The 23,234-nt window shown below is 51.5% G+C and overlaps 5 non-coding genes and 1 pseudogene across 5 annotated transcripts; 1 reads left to right on the forward strand and 5 right to left on the reverse strand.

Moving 5' to 3' along the window:
* The first annotated feature begins 2,725 nt into the window (after positions 1-2,725).
* Positions 2,726-2,807, forward strand: TRNAS-AGA (transfer RNA serine (anticodon AGA)). The gene has a single exon. It is a non-coding gene; the product is annotated as a tRNA-Ser (tRNA).
* A 1,282-nt stretch (positions 2,808-4,089) lies between these two features.
* Positions 4,090-4,163, reverse strand: TRNAN-GUU (transfer RNA asparagine (anticodon GUU)). The gene has a single exon. It is a non-coding gene; the product is annotated as a tRNA-Asn (tRNA).
* Positions 4,164-5,719: 1,556 nt separating this feature from the next.
* On the reverse strand, positions 5,720-5,901 carry LOC140901781 (U2 spliceosomal RNA). The gene has a single exon (XR_012155972.1). It is a non-coding gene; the product is annotated as a U2 spliceosomal RNA (small nuclear RNA).
* A 903-nt stretch (positions 5,902-6,804) lies between these two features.
* On the reverse strand, positions 6,805-7,011 carry LOC140901779 (U2 spliceosomal RNA; annotated as a pseudogene).
* Positions 7,012-8,649: 1,638 nt separating this feature from the next.
* Positions 8,650-8,723, reverse strand: TRNAN-GUU (transfer RNA asparagine (anticodon GUU)). The gene has a single exon. It is a non-coding gene; the product is annotated as a tRNA-Asn (tRNA).
* Positions 8,724-21,988: 13,265 nt separating this feature from the next.
* LOC140901789 (U2 spliceosomal RNA) lies at positions 21,989-22,180 on the reverse strand. The gene has a single exon (XR_012155980.1). It is a non-coding gene; the product is annotated as a U2 spliceosomal RNA (small nuclear RNA).
* Positions 22,181-23,234: the final 1,054 nt, after the last annotated feature.

Here is a 23,234-nt window from a genome sequence, read left to right on the forward strand (position 1 = left end):
TTCCAGGGGAAAAGGTGGGTGTGACAGAGTGTGTGGGAGGGGGAAGGGTGTGTTTCTTAGGATATAAATGAGGGCAAACACAGGGGTAGTGACAGTGAAGCCCCAGGTCTGAGTGTTATGACCCTGTGTGGTGCTGCCATTCACCTTCCCCTCCTGTGGTCTCAGCTTTCATTGGAATCCAGCATTTTTCACCTGTCATCATCCCAGAGGTGTCGCACATGCCCCAAATACAGAGTGTCCCTCTTGGAGACGCGAGGACTGGAGCGGATTTCAGCTGCTGGACAGCTCTGCTGGGTTTTCTACATTTGCCAGGCAAATGCTGAGTGTTTACGTTCATTTCAAGCATCCCCATTTAGAAAACTCCTGAACACACTGGAGATGGGTCTGGAAATTGATTTTCATTTGAAAAAGTTTTTAAAGGGAAGCGCTTGGATTTGAACTAGGAACCCATTGCCCTGCTAGCAAATATTCAACCAGTGAGCTACACTCTCAACAAAGGACTCCTTGAGCAAGAACAGTTTTGTAAGTGAATTTTATCTCTACACAAACACCACAGCTAACAAAATCACCACACCCGCTCTGTGTCACCAGAGCACAACAACAACTTTCCTTGGAGCACACACTGCTCCCCAGCTCTGTGCCCTTCCATCTCCCCAGCATTGCTCCAATCCCTTAAAGCAGGGTCTCAAATTCACTTTACCTTAGGGCCAGTGTCAATCCTCAAATTCTCCCAGTGGGCCAATTATGTCACTCATGCCGCCCAGAACCTGCTCCCCAAAACTCCACCCTCCAAGAACTCTGCCCTCCACCTGCCTAAGCTCTGGGAGGGAGTTTGTGTGGGAGAAGAGGTCTGGGGAAGGGGATTGGGGTGCAGGCTCTGGGAGGGAGTTTGGGTGCAGAAGGGGTGAGAGGCTGGGCTCTGGGAGGGAGTTTGGGAGGGGGAGGGGGTCTGTGGTGCAGGCTCTGGGATGGAGTTTGGGTCCTGGGTGGAGGCTCTGGACTGGGGCAGGGGTAGGGGGTGCAGGAGAAGGGGATGGGGGTGCAGGCTCTGGGAGGGAGTTTGGTGGTGGGAGGGGTTTATGTGGGGCGGGGATGCAGGCTCTGGGAGGGGGTCGGAGGTCCAGTGTTTACCTGGGGCTCCAAGGTGGGGGGGACCTCCGCGCCCTGCTGCCCCCAGGCACCACCCCCACAGCGTACCATTGGCCTCATGGGTGTTTGGGGCAGGGGCAGCACACGCAGGGAGGGGCCGGCAGCCACTGGAGCGAGCAGGAAGACACTGCTCAGCTCCGCTGTGCTTTCAGGGCCCCTGAACTGGCAGGGGGGAGCATCTTGGGGCAGCAGGTGGGGACGAGGGAGAGAACTGGCCCCAAAACTGCTGGAGCCCTGCGGCCCACATTGGGAGGCTCGCGAGCCGCAAATGGCCCGGAGGCTGGGAGTTTGAGACCCCGGATATAATTGCTTCGGCCTTGTAGTTCACAACGTCCAAAAGTAAACATCTCTCCAAATCCAAGGGAGTGGAAATCAGTCAATGTCCCACGTGAAAGCACCATGTTGTGGGTTCAAGCTAGCCCCATCGTGTGGCCATCACCTTTCCCTCCTCTCCCTTAAAAGTTTTGGTATTTTGCACAGAAACTTTCTTCCCTCAGGAGAGACCTGGGAATCAGGGCTGCCAGCCAGACAAACACCTTTAAGACGAGGTCCCTCTCCCGGTCAAAAAATGATCTCCCACCTTCAGTTCAGTGACAGCCTGAAGTGTTCCTTATCCCGCCAGAGCTGGCAGTAGGGCCAGATATAAAGAGTGAAACACGACACATCATAGCTATGCCCACAGTGACTGCAAAATCTTTTTATATATTTCTTATTACCTCAGTGTATTGTTTTCTCTGGAGTCTAGACCTTGACTGTCCCTTCTCCAAGAAATTTGGACCTTGATAAAAAGAATCAACTATCCCTAGTTAAGGCCATGGACTTGACACCCATCGGGGTGTCCTACACAGGTACCAGTATTAACAGCAATGGCTCCCTTTTAGCCATAGTTTTTCCTCAGAGTAATAAATTGAAACAAACCCCTGTTAAATAATTTCTCAGCCCGAGCCCTTCACCTACAGTCCGTAGGGCATTGGGCCACCATGTGGATGTTTCATTTCCCACCTCCATTTCACACAGAGACACAATTTCCTTTGCACAGATCCATGAACAGCAAAACCTCCCTGTGTCTCTTGTCTGAGCCAGGGCACTCAATACCAGTGAACCCTTCTCTCCTGCAATGGCAATGGTCAGAGAGAGGGAAGTGGTCACCTGCGTCCCTGTCGGGGAGACATTGGCTCGGCTCTTTCTTTATGCTGCTCTTGTTAGTCCATGAAACATCAAGGATGGAATGCAAGGCTGAGTTCACGCACCAACCCCCTGAAAAGTTTCCATGCCCCAGAGAAAACCCGACCCCTGCTATTGGAATGATGTGCTGGAGATTTGAATAGGAAAGGGACTGTCTGCTTGTCAACGTGGGGAATGAACAATGATCTACAGCAATGTCGTTAACACAAACACACTCTCATCGAGCTCCAGCCGGAAGGGGAATGGGCAGGAATTCTTGCTGTTCAGCCATGGACACACTTACACTAATGCACAGCCTTGAGTGTGCTGGGGAAGCTGGTCTGAGCAAACAATTTGAAGTGACAATTCTGGGAGAACTGAATCATAGTGCAGTGGAGCAACTGTACATCCAGTAGTTGTGGCCGAGTGGTTAAGGCGATGGACTAGAAATCCATTGGGGTCGCCCCGCGCAGGTTCAAATCCTGCCAACTACGGAAGCACTGGGCTGTTATTATTACTGTAGTCTTAGTGTCTGAGCATCCACAGTGTGAACTGGAGCCAGATCTGGTCTCTTTGGCTGTCTACACTTAAAATGTTGCTGTGACACTTCTCTAGCACCTTGGGTAGACAGTCACTACACCGACTGGAGGGGTTTTCCCATCCCTGTAATAGTTACATTGACGGAACAATTTTTCCTTCTATTTAGCTCTATCTAACCAGGGCTCAGGTCAGCTTAACTCTATTGGTTTGGGGGTGTGGATTTTTCACACCCTGAGACACGTAGCTCTGCCAGTTAAGTGACCAGCGTACACCAGCCCTTAGATCCCTCTGAGTATTGCAGTGCATTCACTGAACTGTGAGAGGAAAACATCAGCTCACAAACACGGAGACTGAATTCCCCACAGTTAATCTCTCTGCACTTTTGAGAAAGTCACAGAATTGAATTCATTCCTGCTAGGACAGAGAAAAAATAAGTGACACTAAATTTTTGGCTTGATTAAATAAAGTTAATGGTTTAATTACTACAGTAAAAATAGGTACTGATTCCTCCAAATAACACCATTACTTGAAATAGAAACAGAGAGAAAATTTGTCAGTGATGACTAATTTAACAAATGATCTTCCCATTATTAATTTATACTGTGCCCCCACTGCAGGTCTGTGCCCCTCCAGTGTAACTGCTCTGCATCTGCCTTCCAAAGAACTGGCCTGACTCACTTCTCAGCAGCAAACGAGTCAATTCCACGTCCCCTCCCCAGAAAAATCAGCCTGGAGCTAATGGCAGCACTGGTGGGGGAGGTGAGGTTCCCTTTAGTTCCCAGCGAGGCATGAGGGAACCGAGCGCGTCTCTAGAAGAACTTTTGGAGCTGACCTGGGGAAAGCGCCAGGCTGCGGCCGGGACTCAGGCTGGGGCAGCATGGCCGCGCTTCCCTGGTGAGCCATGAGACACGCCAAGGGCTGTGTGCAGCCAACCGGGAAGTGCGAGGGAGGCGTCTTCGAGCTGGCGCGTCTCGTCCGTTTCTCCCTTGCTGCTTGGCAGAAGCGGGAAGGGAGCGAAACGTGCCCGGCTGAAGGTTTTGCTCTTGGCCTTGAGGATTAAGCCCGAGCCCCCGGCATGGCTGCTGGGAGATGGGTTTCTGACTCGCACCCAGCGCACTCTGCGGGCCACCAGTTGAACCCCCTGAGGCCAAGAGAGTCTGGTTTGAGGTGGCAAAAAGGGGCCTTTGAGGCTCCCAGCACATCTTGAGGAGCAAGGAAATAGCAGGAGGTTACCAGCGTCCCTGGGTGGGCTCGAACCACCATCCTCTCGGTTAACAGCCGAACGCGCTGACCCATTGCGCCACAGAGACACCTAGAGACCTGGCTGCTGTTACCAAGGCTGTGCAGCCTGCAGATCTCCTGCCCACGCTAGAGCTTGCAAGGCGCTAGTCCGGACAGGACCGGATTCACCGTGGCACCAATGGCTCCACCGTGCCAGGCCCAAGCTCAGACGGGCCCATAACACTCGCTTCCTCCCCTCTCGCAGCGCTGCCGAAGTGGAGCCTCGGAGCAGCAGGGATCCAGCCTGGGAGCCGAGAGCCCACGGGGCCCTGGGAGCTGTAGTTCCTTGGCCAGCTCCCTGCCGAGAGAGCCAGCCCTGGAGAAGGGAAGGAACTACATTTCCCAGCATTCCCTTGGCCACTATCCACAGGAAAGGGAGTGGGGGGAGTGGGGAAGCTGAGACCCCATGCGCTGCAGCTTGCTGTGAATGGGGAGCTGGCTGCTCGAAGGGGGTGGCGCTGTGAATGGGGAACAAGTCCTCCTGCTAGCGAGGACCTGGGTGGTGTTCCCCGCGGCAGCAGGTACCTTCTCGATCACAGCACCCCATTGCACTGGTCTGGCGACGGGGGCAGGCTTCCTGGTGGCAGCCTGCACAATCACTGTTCTTTGTTGAGGCTCAGGAGCGGTGGGCCGGCAAGCAGCAGGAGGGCTGGGAGCCGGGGCAGGAGACTGTGTTGTTCCCTTGAGGCGTTTCCTGCAGGCGGCTTGGTGCATCTTGCATTGCTTCTGCATCTCGAAGGGCAGGCTGCAGAGGGCACAGCTGAAGGTGACCAGCTTGCTGTGGCATCTCTTCAGGTGCCTGGTGACGCCACCGAGGAGGTGGAAGCTTCGGGGAGGAGAGCAGATGGGGCAGATGAGCACGTCCGCAGCGAGGGGGTACTGCAGGTAGATGGTGTCCTCATTACCTTGCAGCAGGGGGGTTCCAGCAGCATCAGCGGCATCGCTGGCTGGTTCATCCTGATGTGGGCGGGTGGGGTCGAGAGGTCCGGCTGGGCGGGCATCCGGCAGGGACCTGGGGTCTCTCTGGGTGGTTTCAGAGGCTGGGCAGGCATCTGGCGAGGCGCTGGTGACCCTCCGGGTGGTCTCTGGAGAGATGCTGGTCCCGTCTATGGAGATTCCTCTCTGACGGTGTGCAGAGCAGAGAAAGCACCACCAGTGTCAGGGACCTGGGCATCTGCGGGGGTGGGAGATGGTGGCCTGAGAGCCTCTTGCAGTGGCAGAGTGGGGTGGGCTCTCCATTGGTGGCTGGTGTTGCTGGAGAGCGGGAGGGCTCTCGGTCGGCAGCTGCTGTAAGGCGGGGGGACTTACCCTCGGCGGCTAGTGCTGCTGGGGAGCAGGGGGGATGTTCCTTCTGGTTGTGATGTCCTGACAGGCCGGCCTCAGGATGCAGGATCTTTCTGGAACAGCATGTCGGAGGGGGTCCTTCGAGCAGCCACCGATCTTCCCCTTCGTGCTGCTGGTCTGTAATGTCCTGGAGGCACCGAGGACCTTCTTTGTAGTCATTGTCCGAGAAGCCTTCTGTGGAGCAGCAGCACCAGCGGTGGGGTTGGTACACGGTGCAGCTGGGGATGTCTCAGGAGCAGAGAAAGGATTTCCTGCCAAGGTAGCCGCGGCAGAATACACCTTCAAAGCAGGATCGATTTTTTCAAAAATAGCAGCTGGAGAATCCATCTTCAGTGCAGGTGTTGCAAGTGTTCATAAAAATTGATTAAACTGATAAAAACAGATACTCCACTTGATCTGAGCTCCAAGGAGCCGAGAAGCAAAGCCGACACTCTGTGACGCACGCACACCCCTGCCCCACCGCTTTCTACCTCACCGTGACCAACTCCCAGACACGCAGGAAACACCATAAGTAGGTAACTCTACGTGAGGATCACTTCCCCGAAATGACGCCAGTGGAAGAATTCAAAGCAAGAACCCTAAATGCACCATTCTGTTCAAAGACAGTTCCCTGTACACTCCTAATTTGCACAAACCCACCCACTGACCTGTTACTAGCCATCTTTCCCTGTTAACTCTTACAGCAAAACAGAGCAAAGAAAGCCTATGCAAGTGCTATACTGCAGCCCCAATGCTCTTTTCTGCTCCTTCCCACAGAACTCTCTCAAACATGCAGTCAGTAAAATCAAATCAGTTCCTTGCCATTGGAGGGCCTCAGGCATGGGTGCACCTCAGTTCCTCTGAGGTGATCAGCTGGTTCCTTCTGGCCTTAAACGCTAGGAATCGGACTCAAAGGGCCACAACCTTCCTCCTCTTCTGCTCCTAGGAACTATCCCTCATCTGGGCGAAAGATTTACCGAAACTGTTTCTTAAGTTAAAACTGTGTCGTTTTCCCAACGGGAAAGGGATGGGAAATTTCTCTTCTGTGGGGAGACGAGGGAAAGAAGAGAAACCATACAATCAGTTCTGGAACGTGTACTAAGGAGAGCGGTTGAAGAACCTCCTCAGAATAGACTTAGAAATCCGCTGTTGAACTGAACTACAAACAATGACAAAGGAAAATCTGCAAGAGCAGCCTTTCAACGGAGAGGCCTAATAATAAGATGTTACTAATAACTAACCAAAGGGTTAGAAATAACTCAAACCATACTCTTCGTACAAACCAAATGTTGATATGGACAACACTACATTTCTTTGCTGCTCTTCAACCATGATATTCTCCCCATACAGAGGTCCACTGTTCCTGGAGGTTCAGTATTGCAATAACAGGGTGATGTGTGCAGTGGATGGAGCCAGTTGTTATTCCATCTCCCGGTTCCAAAAATCAGTTGAACAGATAGACCTCAGATAGAGGAAGTCTCAGTTATTAAAATGATAGGAACAGATTTAACATTTGTATTCAAGCTAGTCCTCTGCATATAATGCTTAAATTATCCAAAAATAGCACATTTGGTTTAAAAAGTCATAAAAGGCACATCACCCATGATCTGATACTTGGTGAAATCTAAGTATAGAACACCCAAGCAATTTGGGGATTGTGACCTGCTCCTTCACAGTCTGCCCTGAGGTTGGCACTCACAGTTACGAGCTGCTCCAGATGGCTCCAGCCCTCTCATGGATCAGTAACTGGTTAGCAGATAGGAAACAAAGGGTAGGAAGAAATAGTCAGTTTTTACAATGGAAAAGGGTAAATAGCAGCTCTAGGCAGCACTTTATACCACCTGGCAGATACCCTGCAATTACCCAGCACTGCCATCCCCAAACCCTCGCCCTCTCCCCCACGGTTTGACAGTAGATTGGATTTCTTTTGCACTGCCCCCAAGTGGCCCGGAACTGGGTGAGGCGGGTATCCTTCTTATGGGGATTGCAGTAGCACAACCGGGTCCCACACAGGGATCAGGGCCCTGTTCTGCGAGTGCTGGATGCATGACACAACTGAGGGGCAGCTGCCTTGTAGGAGCTACTGGGGGAAGATGGGAGCTGGGCACTGGGGGAGGTGCAGCTGGGGCTTGCACCACCAGGGAAGGCTGTTCCAGCAGCCAGAGGCAGTGGAGGTTGTGGGGAGGAGATTCTCCTGCCCTTCAGCCCCTCCTGGGGCGAAAAGCAGAGCCCGACCCTTTGGTATTTGCCCTAATTAGCCCCGTACCAAAGGGGCACCACAGATCCCTGGATTATCCAGATCTATCAAACCTAAACCAATCGTGCAGGATCAACGGGGAAATAGCACTGGATGGGTTACCTAGGAAGGTGGTGGAATCACCTTCATTAGAGGATTTTAAGGTCAGGTTTGACAAAGCCCTGGCTGGGATGAATTAGTTGGGGATTGGTCCTGCTTTGAGCAGGGGGTTGGTCTACATGACTTCCTGAGATCCCTTCCAGCCCTAATATTCTATGATTTTATGTTAGTTTGAATGTTCCCAGGCAAGCTCAGATGTGGATTGGCATCTCCCAAAGTCCATTGTCTGTTAAGTCTTTCTTGACTGGGCACTTACTGAGAATAGTCCTTTCTCAAGAAGCTGACCAGATGCATCAATGAGGCAACTTGGAATCAAATGCATTTGAGATACAAGTACATACCCATATTCATAACTTCAAATACAAAAATGGTACACACTTACAGCTAGCATAATTATAACCAGCAAATCATAACCTTGTCATGGACACCTCACATGCCAACCTTTGTACAATATTTACTGCAAATATATAACGGTGGTGGCAACAATGATCTATTTGGTCTCAGTTCATATTAATAACGTCACAGCAGCCTACAGGGAAGTGGGAGGGAGGCGTCTTCGAGCTGGCACGTCTCGTCCGTTTCTCCCTTGCTGCTTGGCAGAAGCGGGAAGGGAGCGAAACGTGCCCGGCTGAAGGTTTTGCACTTGGCCTTGAGGATTAAGCCCGAGCCCCCGGCATGGCTGCTGGGAGATGGGTTTCTGACTCGCACCCAGCGCACTCTGCGGGCCACCAGCTGAACCCCCTGAGGCCAAGAGAGTCGGGTTTGAGGTGGCAAAAAGGGGCCTTTGAGGCTCCCAGCACATCTTGAGGAGCAAGGAAATAGCAGGAGGTTACCAGCGTCCCTGGGTGGGCTCGAACCACCATCCTCTCGGTTAACAGCCGAACGCGCTGACCCATTGCGCCACAGAGACACCTAGAGACCTGGCTGCTGTTACCAAGGCTGTGCAGCCTGCAGATCTCCTGCCCACGCTAGAGCTTGCAAGGCGCTAGTCCGGACAGGACCGGATTCACCGTGGCACCAATGGCTCCACCGTGCCAGGCCCAAGCTCAGACGGGCCCATAACACTCGCTTCCTCCCCTCTCGCAGCGCTGCCGAAGTGGAGCCTCGGAGCAGCAGGGATCCAGCCTGGGAGCCGAGAGCCCACGGGGCCCTGGGAGCTGTAGTTCCTTGGCCAGCTCCCTGCCGAGAGAGCCAGCCCTGGAGCAGGGAAGGAACTACACTTCCCAGCATTCCCTTGGCCACTATCCACAGGAAAGGGAGTGGGGGGAGTGGGGAAGCTGAGACCCCATGCGCTGCAGCTTGCTGTGAATGGGGAGCTGGCTGCTCGAAGGGGGTGGCGCTGTGAATGGGGAACAAGTGTGCCCAAGGAGTAGAAGGCTTTGGTCCGGATGTCACCCTCAAAGATTTCCCCAGGCTGGACGAGGGATGCTGGTGTGACCTCGCCTGGCAGCCCCCAAAGGAGGAACTGGGTGGACTGAATGGACAGTGCCCCTCTCTGTCTGAAGCCTAGCAAGGGAGGTCTGTGGATCCCACAAGAAGTTAAAATGAAAAGTAGGGGAGGGGAGGCTCTACTCGAGGACCTGGGCAGCTGTAGATACAGTACCAGGCCCATAGGAGGATTTCCATTCTGAGCCAGGGAAGCAGAAATTGGCTTTTCCTTTCTTGATTTATCCAATATTCAGAAAGGGAATCGAGCACCTGCCTTCCACATTTGAACATTCTCAAAACTCAGGAGTTCTCAAGCTCAATTTGGGCTGCTTGTTACTTCATTTCTCCCCAATCAAATATGCTGATCTACTGAAACGTGCTGTGGAAAAAGTAGGATAAAATTGAGCAACAAATGCTGGCATCTCCCCCGTGCTAACTCGGACTGGAATTGCTATTTTCAACAGCCATTGTCATTTCTTTTAGTGTTGATTGTTGAAAGGGAAGACAGTAATATTGCCCTGGCAAATTCCCCACAGAAACAAAGAGTGGAACAAAAGACTAACAAAAGCACCTCCCTTTTCCTCATTTATGTAGGACAGTCTTACGATATGGATCCAGATATCCTCCAATCACACAAGCTGAAAATTGTTCCACTTTACCGCAGTTCTGTAACCGTGCAGGGACCAGTCCCGTCTGTGTTCTGTGCACATCCAAAATTCCTCCTGAATTCAGAAGGGCCTTGCTTTTGTGACCATACTACCTGATATTTTCAGCCCTTGTAAGGTTCTTAAAAGAAGAATTTTAATGAAAGAAAAGGTAAAAGAATCACCTCTGTAAAATCAGGATGGTAAATGCCTTACAGGGTAATCAGATTCAAAACATAGGGAATCCCTCTAGGCAAAACCTTAAGTTACAAAAAGACACAAAAACAGGAATATACATTCCATTCAGCACATCTTATTTCACCAGCCATTAAACAAAAGGAAATCTAACGCAGTTCTAGCTCGATTACTTAGTAACTAACGGTTGTAAGGCTGCATTCCTGATCTGTTCCCGGCAAAAGCATCACAGACACAGACAGACCCTTTGTTCCCCCCTCCAGCTTTGAAAGTATCTTGTCTCCTCCTTGGTCATTTTGGTTCAGGTGCCAGCGAGGTTATCTTAGCTTCTTAACCCTTTACAGGTAAAAGGACTTTGCCTCTGGTCAGGAGGGATTTTTATAGCACTGTATGCAGAAAGGTGGTTACCCTTCCCTTTATTTTTATCACAGCCCACTTGGAGACATCTTCCCCCAAAATATCACCCAAAGCCCTACACACCCCCTTTCCTGGGGAGGCTTGAGAATAATATCCTCACCAATTGGTTACAAAATCATCAAAGACCCAAACCCCTGGATCTTGGAACAATGGAAAAATCACTCAGGTTCTTAAAAGAAGGATTTTTTTAAGAAAAAGAAAGGTAAAAATCATCTCTGTAAAATCAGGATGGAAAATACTTTACAGGGTATTCAGATTCAAAACACAGAGGATCCCCCTCTGGGCAAAACCTTAAAGTTACAGAAAACAGGAATAAACCGCCCGCTTAAAATAGGGAAGAGTCACATAAAACAAAAGATAAAGCAATCCGCCTTGCCTGGCTTACCTATACTGGTTGCAATATTGGAGACTTGGATTAGGATGGGTTGGAGAAGGTGGATTTCTGTCTGGCCTCTCTCAGTCCCAAGAGAGAACAACACCTAAACAAAGAGCACAAAACAAAAGTCTTCCCCCGGCCCCAGGATTTGAAAGTATCTTGTTCCCTTATTGGTCTTTTGAGTCAGGTGCCAGCCAGGTTAACTGAGCTTCTTATCCCTTGACAGGTAACAGGATGTTGCCTCTGGCCAGAGGGATTTTCTAGCACTGTATACAGACAGGTGGTTACCCTTCCCTGTATATCTATGACAGTGACCGTACAACCTGATATTTTCAGCCCTTGTAAGCGAAGCAGATTTACATTCAGTAACTGGGCAGAAAGGAAGCCGGTACTGAATGCTCCACTTCCTTGCCGGTATGCTGCTGCACCTTTTCTTACTGGTATGCCGTCCCGGCCCCTACCGGCTTCCTTTCCAGGGGTAGGTAACACTGCAAAGGAGGAAAACCTGAGACGCAGAGAGCAGCAGGGAGTTGTCTGAGGTCACACAGTGAATAGCACACAGGGCTCCTGGCTCCCTGGCCTCTGTTCTGGCCACTAGACAACACTACCTGTGCTCAGCTGCCTAGGGGTTCGGTGTGGGGATACAGCTTTAAAGGGTCTGGGCCATATCCTCAGCTGGTGTAAATTGGTGTATCTCCACTGACTTCACTGACACAAGTTTAGAGCAGCCGAGGATCTGACCCAATATGCAGAGTTTGATTGAAAACTGGGAGAAGGAGTTAAGACACTTGCTCATACAAGCACCCTCATTCCCTTCTCACGGGAGGATGAAACAGCCCTGTGGCAAGGGGATGGAATTAGCCCCAAGAGGGGAATCCTTTTGGTCCTCTCCTGGCTGGAAGGGTCATGGAGGGACAGGACTGAGGTGCTTTGGCAGAGCTGTGAGAATAAGTGTTGGCTCAGTAAGCAGTGAGTGTGAACATGGCTGACGGTCCTGGGAGGGAGGGGAATCCAGCCAGAAGAAGGGAGAAATTCAGCCACCGTCCCAGGCTCAAACCACCATCCTTTGCATTAACAGCAGAACACACTGATGCAGTGCACCACAGAGATACAAGGCTGCTGCACATCTGCCTGCCAGTGGTAGAGCTCGCAAGGCGCTAGGCTGGAGGCTGGGGGCTGTGGGTGCAGACCCAGCAGAGTGGTGTAGTGGCAGCATGCTGGGCCCATAACCCAGCGGTTGATGGATCTAAACCATCCTCTGCTAGGCTTGTTTCTTTTTGCTCTGGGCCTTCACGCGAGGCAGCGACCAGCAGAGCGCCAAGAGCCTAGGCCATGAGGCCAGAGGTGGCTGAGGCGGGGCCTGCCAGGGAGCTCCCCGGCACCTCTGGCTGCCTGGGCTGAAGGCAAGAGGCCTGCATGTGGTGAGGGCCCCTGTCCCAGCCTGAGGCAGCCGTGCTTCCTCGTCCCCTTTTCCCACGCTGCTGCTGCAGGAGAACACGAGGGAGGCTCTCGGGACGCTGGGCAGCTCTGAGCAGCTCTGTGTGGCTGTCGGGGGAAAGAGCCGCAGCTCCTGACTCAACCTGCCATTGACTCGCGGGGCTCTGTGCTCCGTCAGCCGGGGCAGGCCAGGCTGCGGCTGGGACTCAGGCTGGGACAGCATGGCCGTGCTTCCCTGAGGAGGCATGAGACATGCCAAGGGCTTTGCGCAGCCAACAGGGAAGTGGGAGGGAGGCATCTTCAGCCGGCGCGTCGCATCTGTTTCTCCCTTGCCGCTTGGGCGGAGGTGGGAAGGGAGCGAAACGTACCCGGCTGAAGGTTTTGCACTTGGATTAAACCTGAGTCCCTTGCGTGGCTGCTCGGAGACGGGCTTTTGCGGCGCGGCCCCCACACTCTTCCAGCCAGCAGGTGAACCCACTGTGTCCAAGAGGGACACCTTCAAGGTGGCAAAAGGGGGACTTCAAGGCTCCCAGCAGAACTTGAGGAGCCCGCAAGGAGCCTTCAGTGGCATCCCTGGGGGAGCATAACCCCCCCTCCTTTCCATTAACAGCTGAACTCACTGACCCATGACACCACAGAGACACCTACCAGCAGCTGGGTTGCCAGGGCCGCTGCCCAGCACCCTGCACCACTCCCTGCCCATGCCAGAGCTTGCAAGGCACTAGCTTGGAGTCATGGCCACTTGGGGCTGCTGAAGAAAAGCCAGCAGAGTGACACAGAGGAACCGTGCTGCACCCATAGCACAGAGGTCGATGAATCAAAACCCTCTTCTGCCAGCACCAGCCTCCTTCTTCTTCCACTGGGCCTTCAAGCGAGGGGGCGGCTGGCACAGTGCCAAGAGTCTACCCTGTGGGGCAGGAGGTGGCTGATGCCCGCAGCCCGCTGGGGAGCTCCCAGAAGCTATTAAGGGACAGAGACTCCTAAATGCCCTGAGTAACAAGGGTTTGGAGTTCATTGAGGCCAGTGAGGGGGTCACTATGTCGGCCCTGTAACCCTGGGTGTCGGGTCGCTGTGCAGCTTTGATCTCGAGCTCGGATCCCAACAACCGATCAGCAGCCCACAGCCTCCCGCTGGGTCTGCCCCACCTGGTTACTCCTTACAGGCTGACCTGACCCCCCTTCCCACCCCAGATTCCCCCCTAATCATCCTACTGGCACTCAGAGCCAGAGATGTGGAGGTGCTGGAGGAGGGAGGTGTGACTCTAGGGTGGGGGTCTTCTCTAAAGAGGGCTGCAGAAAGGTGGTGCTCAGCTCTGTCAGCGACCTGCCCAATTGCCCGGGGATGCAGACTTTTCTGTAAGGCACATAAAGGGGGTGTTTGGCTTCCAAGCTAATGTGAGGCATGTGCATTTATGAGAGGGAATTTCCAACCTGCCAGCAGTTAAGCCATAGCACTCCAGTGGCCTAATGGATATGGCATTGGCTTCCAAAGTCAGAGACTGTAGGTTCAAGTCCCATCTGGGGTCTCCTTTCTCTAGAGAGTAAAGAAACCTTGGTCTCATTTTCTAACATGTGTTAGGGGTTGGTCTGGAAAATTTAAAGAAAATCCCAATACCCTTAGCATGATGCAGACACTGGCTGTTTCTGATCTTTTACTGTTCATTGAGAAATATTTCCTTAATGATGTTATGGAATATCGGGGCAGGCTATGAAGGCACCATTCTTCCTGCTTTCACCCTTCGAGACAACATGGCTACATGGCATGGGGCCAATGCGCACCTCCCAGCCAACTGCTAGAGAAGACAACAGCAACACAGGCAGGGATGGCAGCAGGGCAGGCTGCAGCTCCAGGAGGAAGGTGGTACCAGGTCTCATCAATGGGGAGGTGGCCACCCCAGCATGCACAAGGCTGACCCATCAAGTGTGGTGTGTGCTGCAGCGCGCCCCTACTCACTGCAAATGATGGTGGAGGGCAGCGTGGGGAAAGCTTGCACTCGTGTTGCCTGTATCTGTGCCACGGATAAACGGAGGACATGGTCATGCAGGCTGGGCCTGACACTTCACAGTGCTACATTCACTCCGAGTACACCTCAAATGCTACACCAAGGCTGGCGAGTTCCCCATGAATTCCCACGTGAGCACACATAGTGCACCCACACACACAGTGCCACCGTCCACCACCCATGCACACACACACGTCGACTGAAACCAAAGAGACACAAACTGCACACTGAGGAGATGGCTGGTTTGTTTACAAGTTGCTTTTATTTACAAAGGTGCTGAAGTGTGATCTGTTTGGGTTTTTTGAGGGCAGAAACGCAATGGATGAGAATCTCATGTCCCTGAGCTGCCAGGTGACAGTGGCAGGAAAAAAATGCAGTGCAGTGAATTTTAAAAAGACACTAATAAATAATTTAACAAAGAGAAGTAATTAAATAAAAGAATCCAGTTGACTCTCATTCTGGAGGCTTGTTCCCACCACAGAGAGCGAGGGGCAGGGAGCTACTGGGAAAGGCAGGTGGTGAAGTCTGAGGGAGCATAGTCAATTAAACAAATTGTAACAGCCAGCTACAAAATACTCCATTCTGGTACCAAAATACAGAGTATATAAATCTACAACTAATACAGCCACACACAGCTCAAAAAGGGTGTCCACTTAACAACAGGTCTCAGAGCAGCAGCCGTGTCAGTCCGTCTTCGCAAAAAGAACAGGAGGACGTGTGGCACCTTAGAGACTGACCCATTTATTTGAGCATGAGCTTTCGTGGGCTACAGCTCACTTCATCGGATGCATTCAGTGGAAAATACAGTGGGGAGATTTATATACACAGAGACCATGAAACAATGGCTGTTACCACACACACTGTAACCAGAGTGATCACTTAGGGTGAGCTATTACCAGCAGGAGAGCGGGGGAGGGGGGATTTGCAAACTGGATACAATTAATTTAGGCTTGACTAGAGACTGGGAGTGGATGGGTCATTACACAAAGTAAAACTATTTCCCCATGTTTATTCCCCCCCCCTCCACTGTTCCTCAGATGCTCTTGTCAACTGCTGGAAATGGCCCACCTTGATTCTCACTACAAAAGGTTCCCCGCTCCCCCTGCTGGTAATAGTTCACCTTAAGGGATCACTCTGGTTACAGTGTGTATGGTAACACCCATTGTTTCATGTTCTCTATGTATATAAATCTCCCCACTGTATTTTCCACTGAATGCATCCGATGAAATGAGCTGTAACTCACAAAAGCTTATGCTCAAATAAATTGGTTAGTCTCTAGGGTGCCACAAGTCCTCCTGTTCTTTTTGCGAATACGGACTAACACGGCTGCTACTCTGAAACCTGTTATATATTTGCAGCAAATATTGTATAAAGGTTGTTGTGTAAGGGGTCTATGGAGAGGTTATGATTACCTGATTATGATTATGCTATCTGTCTGCATGCATCATTTTTGTAGTTGAAGTTATACATATTGGCTATGTACTTGTAAATCAGTGTGTTTTGATTCTGAAGTAGCCTTAGTAAAGCATTTGGTCAGCTTCTTGAGAAAGGAATGTGCAAATTACGTGCCCAATCAAGAAACACTTAACTGACAATGGATCTTGGAAAACTCCCATCCACATAAGAAGTCTTCCTGGGAACATGCAAGGTAGCATGTGGGCCATGGCTGCCACCTGTAAAGAACTAAGTCATTCATGGACATATGACTTGCCCATGTGACTCCAGACTCCATTTTGCTGTAATTTTCCACAGTAAGCACAAAGAGGTGTCCTTAAACCTGGAAGAGACTATAAAAGGCAGCTGCCTTACTTCTATCTTGTCTTCAATCCTGCTTCATACCTCTTGAGGGACTTTGCTACAAATGGAAGTTCTGAACAAAAGGACTGAATAACCCATCCCAGCTGTGGATACACTCCAGAAACTTGATTTGAACCTGCAGTTTATTCTATCACTTCTACAAGTGTGAACCAAGAACTCTGCCATTATGAAGGCTTCCATTTAACCAATTCTAGCTCTCATCTCTATCTTTTTCCTTTTATGAATAAACCTTTACATTTTAGATTCTAAAGGATTAGCAACAGCATGATTTGTGGGTAAGATCTGATTTATATATTGACCTGGGTCTGGGGCTTGGTCCTTTGGGATCAGGAGAACCTTTTTCCTTTTACTGAGGTATTTGGTTTTCATAACCATTCATCCCCGTAATGAGTGGCTCTGGTGGTGATACTGGGAAACTGGAGTGTCTAAGTGAGTTGCTTGTGTGACTTGTGGTTAGCCAGTGGGGTAAAACCAAAGTCCTCTCTGTCTGGCTGGTCTGGTTTGCCTTAGAGGTGGGTAAACCCCAGCCTTGGTCTGTAACTGCCCTGCTTTAAGCAATTTGTCCTGAATTGGCACTCTTAGTTGGGTCCCGCCAGAACCAGCGTTGTTCCACTCTCTCTGGTGGGAAATTAAAAACAAAAAGAAGCAGAAACCTCTCCCCCTGCCAGCACTCCAAAAGAAGCAAGGTGCTACTTAAAGAAATGAATAGGCAATTACATGCACATACTCCTCTAGGAGAAGGCAAACACAAGGGCGGGAACTCGGGAGTAGGGCTGTGGCAAGGGCGGAGCCTTATGGAAAGGGGCGGTGCAGGAGCAGGGCCTCAGGTGAAGGGGCGGTGCTAGGGCAGATCGTAGGAGGAATGGGCGATGACCGGTTTGGTCACAGAGACCCCCTTGGGAATGTCACCTGACGTGCTGGAATTACCTCTGAGCCCATTTTCCCTGCCAGTTAGGGGCTCCCAGAACCCTGCCTTGTTGAGCCAGACATGCCAGCCTGCTACAACGCAGATCCAGGTCTGGTCCACACCCCCAAAGCTGCAGACTTTAACCAAAACCTGCTCAGCAGGTCACCTATCTCCAGCTCCCAGACACCCAGCTCCCAATGGGATTCAACCTCCAAATAAATCTGTTTTACTCTGTATAAAGCTTATACAGGGTAAACTTCTAAATTGTCCACCCTCTATAACACTGATAGTGAGATCTGCACAGCTGTTTTGACTGTGGGGATAATGGAACACCTCCGGTTCGACCTGCTCCTTGGTATTGATTTTTTTCTGTGAAGCTCAGGTTAAAGTATTTGCCTGCAGCAGGAGAGAGTGTTCTGCTGGGACCCCCAAGGGAAAGGGTAAGGTCTCAGGAAGTGCTGAGAGAATGGGAGAGAGTCTCCTTGATTCTTCTGCAGCTGGGGGAAGCTGTGTGTTTCCAGGTGGGAGAGTGGTTGAGACCAACTCCTACGCTGCAGCTCGTGGCAACACCACATCAGGAAGGGATGGGGGTGAAATGCCTGCCAGGGAGAGAATGGTCCAGGTTGTTAGCTGCAGCAGGTTACAGCTGAACCAGAGACAAAAGCGGCTCTAGGGAGCAGAGCACAATGTAGCCCAGAGGAGAGCCCAGAGAAGGGGCAGAGAATCTCAGAAACCACTGAGGTGGGTGAGGATTCCTGTGACTCAGTAACACAGGGAAGCGGGGTGCTTCCAAGTATGGGAGGGGCTCAGACTAGCTCCTTACAGCAGAAGGCAACATGCCCTCGCTACAGGGGAGGTGTTGTCAGTGATTAAGGAAATAGTCCCAGTTGTTGGCTGGCAGAGTTCTGCAGCTGAAGGAGGGGGCCCAGAGGAGGAAACTGGGGAAGGAATAGTGGGGGTACAGGAATGTCTCCTCATGAGTCATCTGGGCCAGAACACTAGGAGGATGGCTGGGTCAGCATCTGTGCACCCAGGCATGCAGCCTGTGACCCAGGTTTTGAGAAGGAACTGTGTAACTGAGTTCCTGGAGGGGAGCAGTCACACAGCTGGCTTCTCAGGGACAGAGAAAGGGGTGACAGAGGGTACCCCAATCCAGGTCCCAATTTTTTCAGGACGCTATGTCTGATACGTTTTTGGAAAGTAAATGTGTCTCTTTACATCAAGATGCAGCTCCAACACCTGTCACAGCAGAGGAGTTGAGACCAGGAAATTGCTAGGTGGTCGTCTGCCAGAATACAAATGACCCAACTCATGGGGGCAGGGGGCTTTCCCCCAGGCTGGTGAGACACAGAGAGCAGTTATGGGAAAGCTGCTGGGAAAGGGTGAATCCAATCAAAGGTTGAACACCCCTAGCCCAGAGAGCACGGATCACAGCCCTCTAGGGGGCAGGGGAGGACTCAGTGCTGGGAGGGGGAAACACAGGGTAACCCCTAAAGGGGAGCAGCATTTCCTACATACACATACAAGTCCTGGGGTTGGGAAACTGCTCCCCACAGGGCCAGCCAATGTTCAGGACCCCCCTGGGCCCTTATCTTGCCAGATCCTGAGATATCAAAATACCAGAAACATGTGTAAATTAAGAGCACACACAGAGGGGAACACTGGAGGGAAAGAAAAACCAGTGACTGATTACATGGGAGAGAATCAAAGGACACCATGGGTAACGAACAAACTAAACCTCAAACTACACTATCGGAACGGAGGGCGTGGTATCCTAAAGATACTTGTAAACACCCATCTGTGGTGATAAATGTTGGTTTTAATGTTAAGTTTTGAGGCTAAGAATTTCGACACGGATGTTACACCTTATGATGATGCTACTTTTCCATTAATACCTGTAAACCGGTTTAAAGTTTATCACAGCAGAGAAACCATAAAAAAACCTGGTTTGCTGTGTGTGAATGGGGAAACTGAGGCACACTGCCTCATGGCCTTTATGGCTGGATGCCAAGAGAACTATACCCAGAAAATGCCTTCAAGATAGTCAGTGACTAACCCTCCTTCAGTAAACTAAGAGGGGAGGTCTGATGCTCTGTACCTCGAGGGAACACCCTACAACCCTATGTTCATCTTTATAAAATGATTGGGTGGCATCCAATGCAAAGCTCGTCATGTTGGATATCTTCGGAAGGCTCATGATGCACTGAGCATGGTTGGTATAGTGATGTTATAGTAATTGTTACAGTAAAGTTATAGGATATAATTTTATGTAGATAGTTATGAGGCTGAAAATGTATCCTCATGGCTTAAAGCAAGCCCATGCAAAAGCTCTCCAAGAACAGAGAGGCAGTTCACACCGCGTCAGGGGATGGATGGGACAAACCCAGCCCAGCCTCACTGGAACAATGGACACTGGCTTAGGCAGCAACAAAAGAATCTGTTAAACCCTGGAAGGAATCACCTCCTTCATTTGGGCAGTTGGGGACTGATGAGGTAATGCTCACCTGACTCTGAAGGAGGGGCGGGGGCAAAGCCAAGAGAAAAGAAAGGACATGATAAAAGGGAGAGAGATTTTGCCAGTCTGTCTCTCTTCTGCCTACATCTACAGACACCACCAGCACAAAGAGACTGAAACGCTGATCAAAAGGGAGAGCCTGACTGAAAAGTAACCAGCCAGCCTGTGGTGAGAAGGCTCAAAAATTTGTAAGGGCACTGAAAGTGTTAAGATCAGCTTAGAATGCGTTTTGCTTTTATTTCATTTGACCAAATCTGACTTGTTAGGTTTTAAGTGAGTATAAGTCAAAGCATATCTTTATAACTAATAAATCTATTTGTTTGTTCTACCTGAAGCCGTGCATTTGGTTTGCAGTGGTCAGAGGCTCCGCTTGGGATAACAAGCCTGGTCCATGTCAATTTCTTTCTTAAATTGAAGAATTCCTATAAGCTTGCAGCGTCCGGTGGGCATAACTGGATACTGCAAGACGGAGGTTCCCAAGCTTGTGTCTGGGAGCGGAGATATTGGCTAGTGTCATTGGCTTGCAAGTAGCTGGGATCAGCTTACAAGCCAGACGCTGTGCAGGAGTGGCCCAGGAGTGGGGGGCTCACAGCAGAGCAGGGTAAGGCTGGCTCCCAGAGTCAAAGATTGGAGTGACTGAGCAGATCACTGGTCTGGTTAAGGGAATGTCACAACAACCAATTGTTTTAGTTCATGAGAGCCACCAAGATTCCAAGCCACCATGAATGGCCCCCACTTTGCATAATTTCAATAGGACTTTAGAGTAATACTTCATATTTCTAGCTTCAGAGACAATAATGATACATTCATACAACTAGGATGGGCACACTCAGTAGATCATAAGCTGTGTAATGAGACCTTTCGCATAAAGCATATTCCAGTTACATCATAGTCACACTTATAAACCTATTTTTATAAAGCACATGCACTGCCATGGGGGGAGGCAGAGGGCAGGAGACGCTGGCATCTTGAGGCTGGAACCACAGCCGCAGCACTCTGGGGTGAGGGGCTGGGCAGGAGGCATGGGTGAGGGGGTCCCCTGCCCTGTGCCCCACACCACCTTCTCCATCTGCCTCAGTCACCATTCCTTCTCCTTCTACCTCATTGGCCCCACCCTACCGTCTGCCCCACTCCACCCATCCCTCCAGCCCCAATACACCCCACCTCCCCTTCCTTGACCCTGCTTCCGTCTGCAGCTACCTCCCCCGTCTTCCCCTCCCCACTCGGCCTTCCACTCCCTTCTCCACCCAGCTCCCCGCCTTCCCAGACTTCCTCTCTGCGGGTGGGTGCCCTCCTTTTCCTTGCCGATGGATGCGAAGGCTTCAGTGCATCCCCAGCGACGGCTCAGGAACACCCATCCGGCCCCATGCACTTGACAAGCCAGCGGGTTGTTCAAAGTCCCATCCTAATTCCTGGCACTGGGAGCAAGGGGCTGGGATGGGCCTGCTCTTGGGCAGCTCTTTGGAAGTGGGGCAGCGGCTGGGGCACTGGGGCGTGTACAGTGGGGGAGCAGAGAGCCACTGAACGAACCTGCAAACCTTGGATAGGATGGAAACTCCTTCCTGCCAGGGAGTGTAGCAGCCCGCGTGACTTCCCCTAGTTCCAGGCTCCAGCACCTCAGGGCAGCAGTCCCAGAACTGCCCCATCACCCGATCCTTCCTCCCGTGCCAGCAACAGGGGGCGGCTCTGAGGCTGATGCTCTCAAGGGGAGCAGCCCCTGCGGAGGGCAGACACTGGGGAAGCCCAGCACTGGCTGGCGCCTACCCCTGCTCTCCCTGTCAGCTCTCAGGCTCCTCCGCCTCTGGCCAGAGGCTTCTGGGCTGCAACAGCACCACCCTGTGTCAGTTTGGGGGCCAGCACTAGGGCAGAACAAAGCTGGAAGGCCTGTCTGAGGGCACGGCTGCCCCTAAACCGCTAGGGCTGCACTGCCAGGGCGCTCCAGTCTAGGGGAGAACGGAGGAGCTGAGGGAGATGGAAGGAGCCTGGGGGTGAACCTGGAGGGTAGTTGGGTGTGGGTGGGACAGTACGGAACAGTTTCTTTGGGGATGGGGGATTGTTAGGGAGTTGGGTCCCCCCTCCCATTCAGCCTCTGGGTCTACAAATCAGACTCAAACCTTTCTCCTCTTCTGATCCTCTAAACTGCTCCCTCTGTGCCAACAGGGACATTTTCACAGGGGGAAAGGAATGAAACTATTCTCTCCTGTGGGGACACTGCCGAGAGACACAGACCCAAAGCCCACACTTCTGGAAAGCACTATGTGTGAGAACCAGCCTCTTAAGTAATTTATGAAACAGCACTAGAGCAGAAATAAGAAAAGCACCCACCTCAGAAAGAGAAAATAGAGAAACTGACAGAAAACACAGCTCAAGGTTACAAATAAAAGAGCAATATGGGACACGTTTTTTCTTTTTTTGAACCATCATGCTCTCCCCAGGGGGAGGTGCACCATACCCAGCAGGTCTGCAATACCAGGCTGATGCGTGGAGTGGATGGAGCAAGCCTCTATTCCAGATCCCTGTTCCAAAAATCCCTTCAATTGAGTTCTCAGCTAGAGAACATATCAGAGATTAAACTGTTAAGAACAGATTTAATAATTTTATTAAGATGATGTTGAAGTAAAAAGAAAATGGTACAGAGTTTAAGCATAGAAGTTTCTGTTTATCAGGGAATAAGGTACAGATTATCAAGGGGTGCGAAATTCGGTGGCGTAAGGAATACATAATCTGCAATCTCCCCGATTGGGGGGTAAAAGTTTAACCGGTCAAAGTACAGACATTGAGATATGGGGGTATGTTGTCCATATAATGGCTATGTTCAGGAGTGGAGTATAATGAGGGATACGATCATGGGGATGGATTTACCCTCATTTGGTGGGATTTAATGTTCAGTGAGTTTATGGTTCCAGTTCATACGGTCCAATGGAAAAAGCCTCTCAGTCTTTTTCCCATAGTGGATGCACGATGTCGTACCGGCTCACACCTCCTGGTACTGTCGGTGGCCGGTGATGTGTTCAATGTAGATGTCCCTGGACCATTGGATGGTGTCCGAGACCATGAGGAGCCGCATGAGCCATGTGTAGTGTCGACCGATCCCACAGGTCCGCAGCACACGCTCGTTGCAGGGGTCCCAAGCGCCCAGGTCTCCGACGATCAGGGCATCCATCTGCACCTCGTAGCCCTTCGTTCTCAGGGTGTCGGCCAGGGGGGTGTAAATTTCCAGCGTCCGAGCTCGGGCTTCTCGGAGGGCCGGGGTCCTGTTCTCGAAGGAGACCGTGATGTCGAGGAGGATGAACTTTTTCTGGGCCTCGTTGGTGACTACCACGTCGGGTCGCAGCAGGCTGTCAGTGCCGGGGATGGCGCAGTTCACGGTGACCTCCCCCAGGCGTGGTGCGATGGCTTTCACCAGGTGGTCCTGGATGGCGTTGTGGTGCAGCTGCCAGGCTCTGGAGTGGGGCTTGCAGCTGCACAGGATGTGGGGCAGGGTCTTGTTGGAGTAGCCACACTTCCTGCAACGCTTGTCTCGGTTCCCGTGGTGGACAGCCCCATTGAGCGGGACGCAGTTGAGCCGGGTGCAGTGGCTGAAACGCCAGTCAGCGAAACGGGTGAAGCCACCCCCGGCGAGGAAGTGGTTGCTGGCGTCCCACTTGCCGGTCAGTTTGAAGGCTTTACCCTGGTCCGGTTT

This window comes from Lepidochelys kempii, chromosome 22 (assembly GCF_965140265.1).
Source record: "Lepidochelys kempii isolate rLepKem1 chromosome 22, rLepKem1.hap2, whole genome shotgun sequence".
NCBI lineage: Eukaryota > Metazoa > Chordata > Testudines > Cheloniidae > Lepidochelys > Lepidochelys kempii.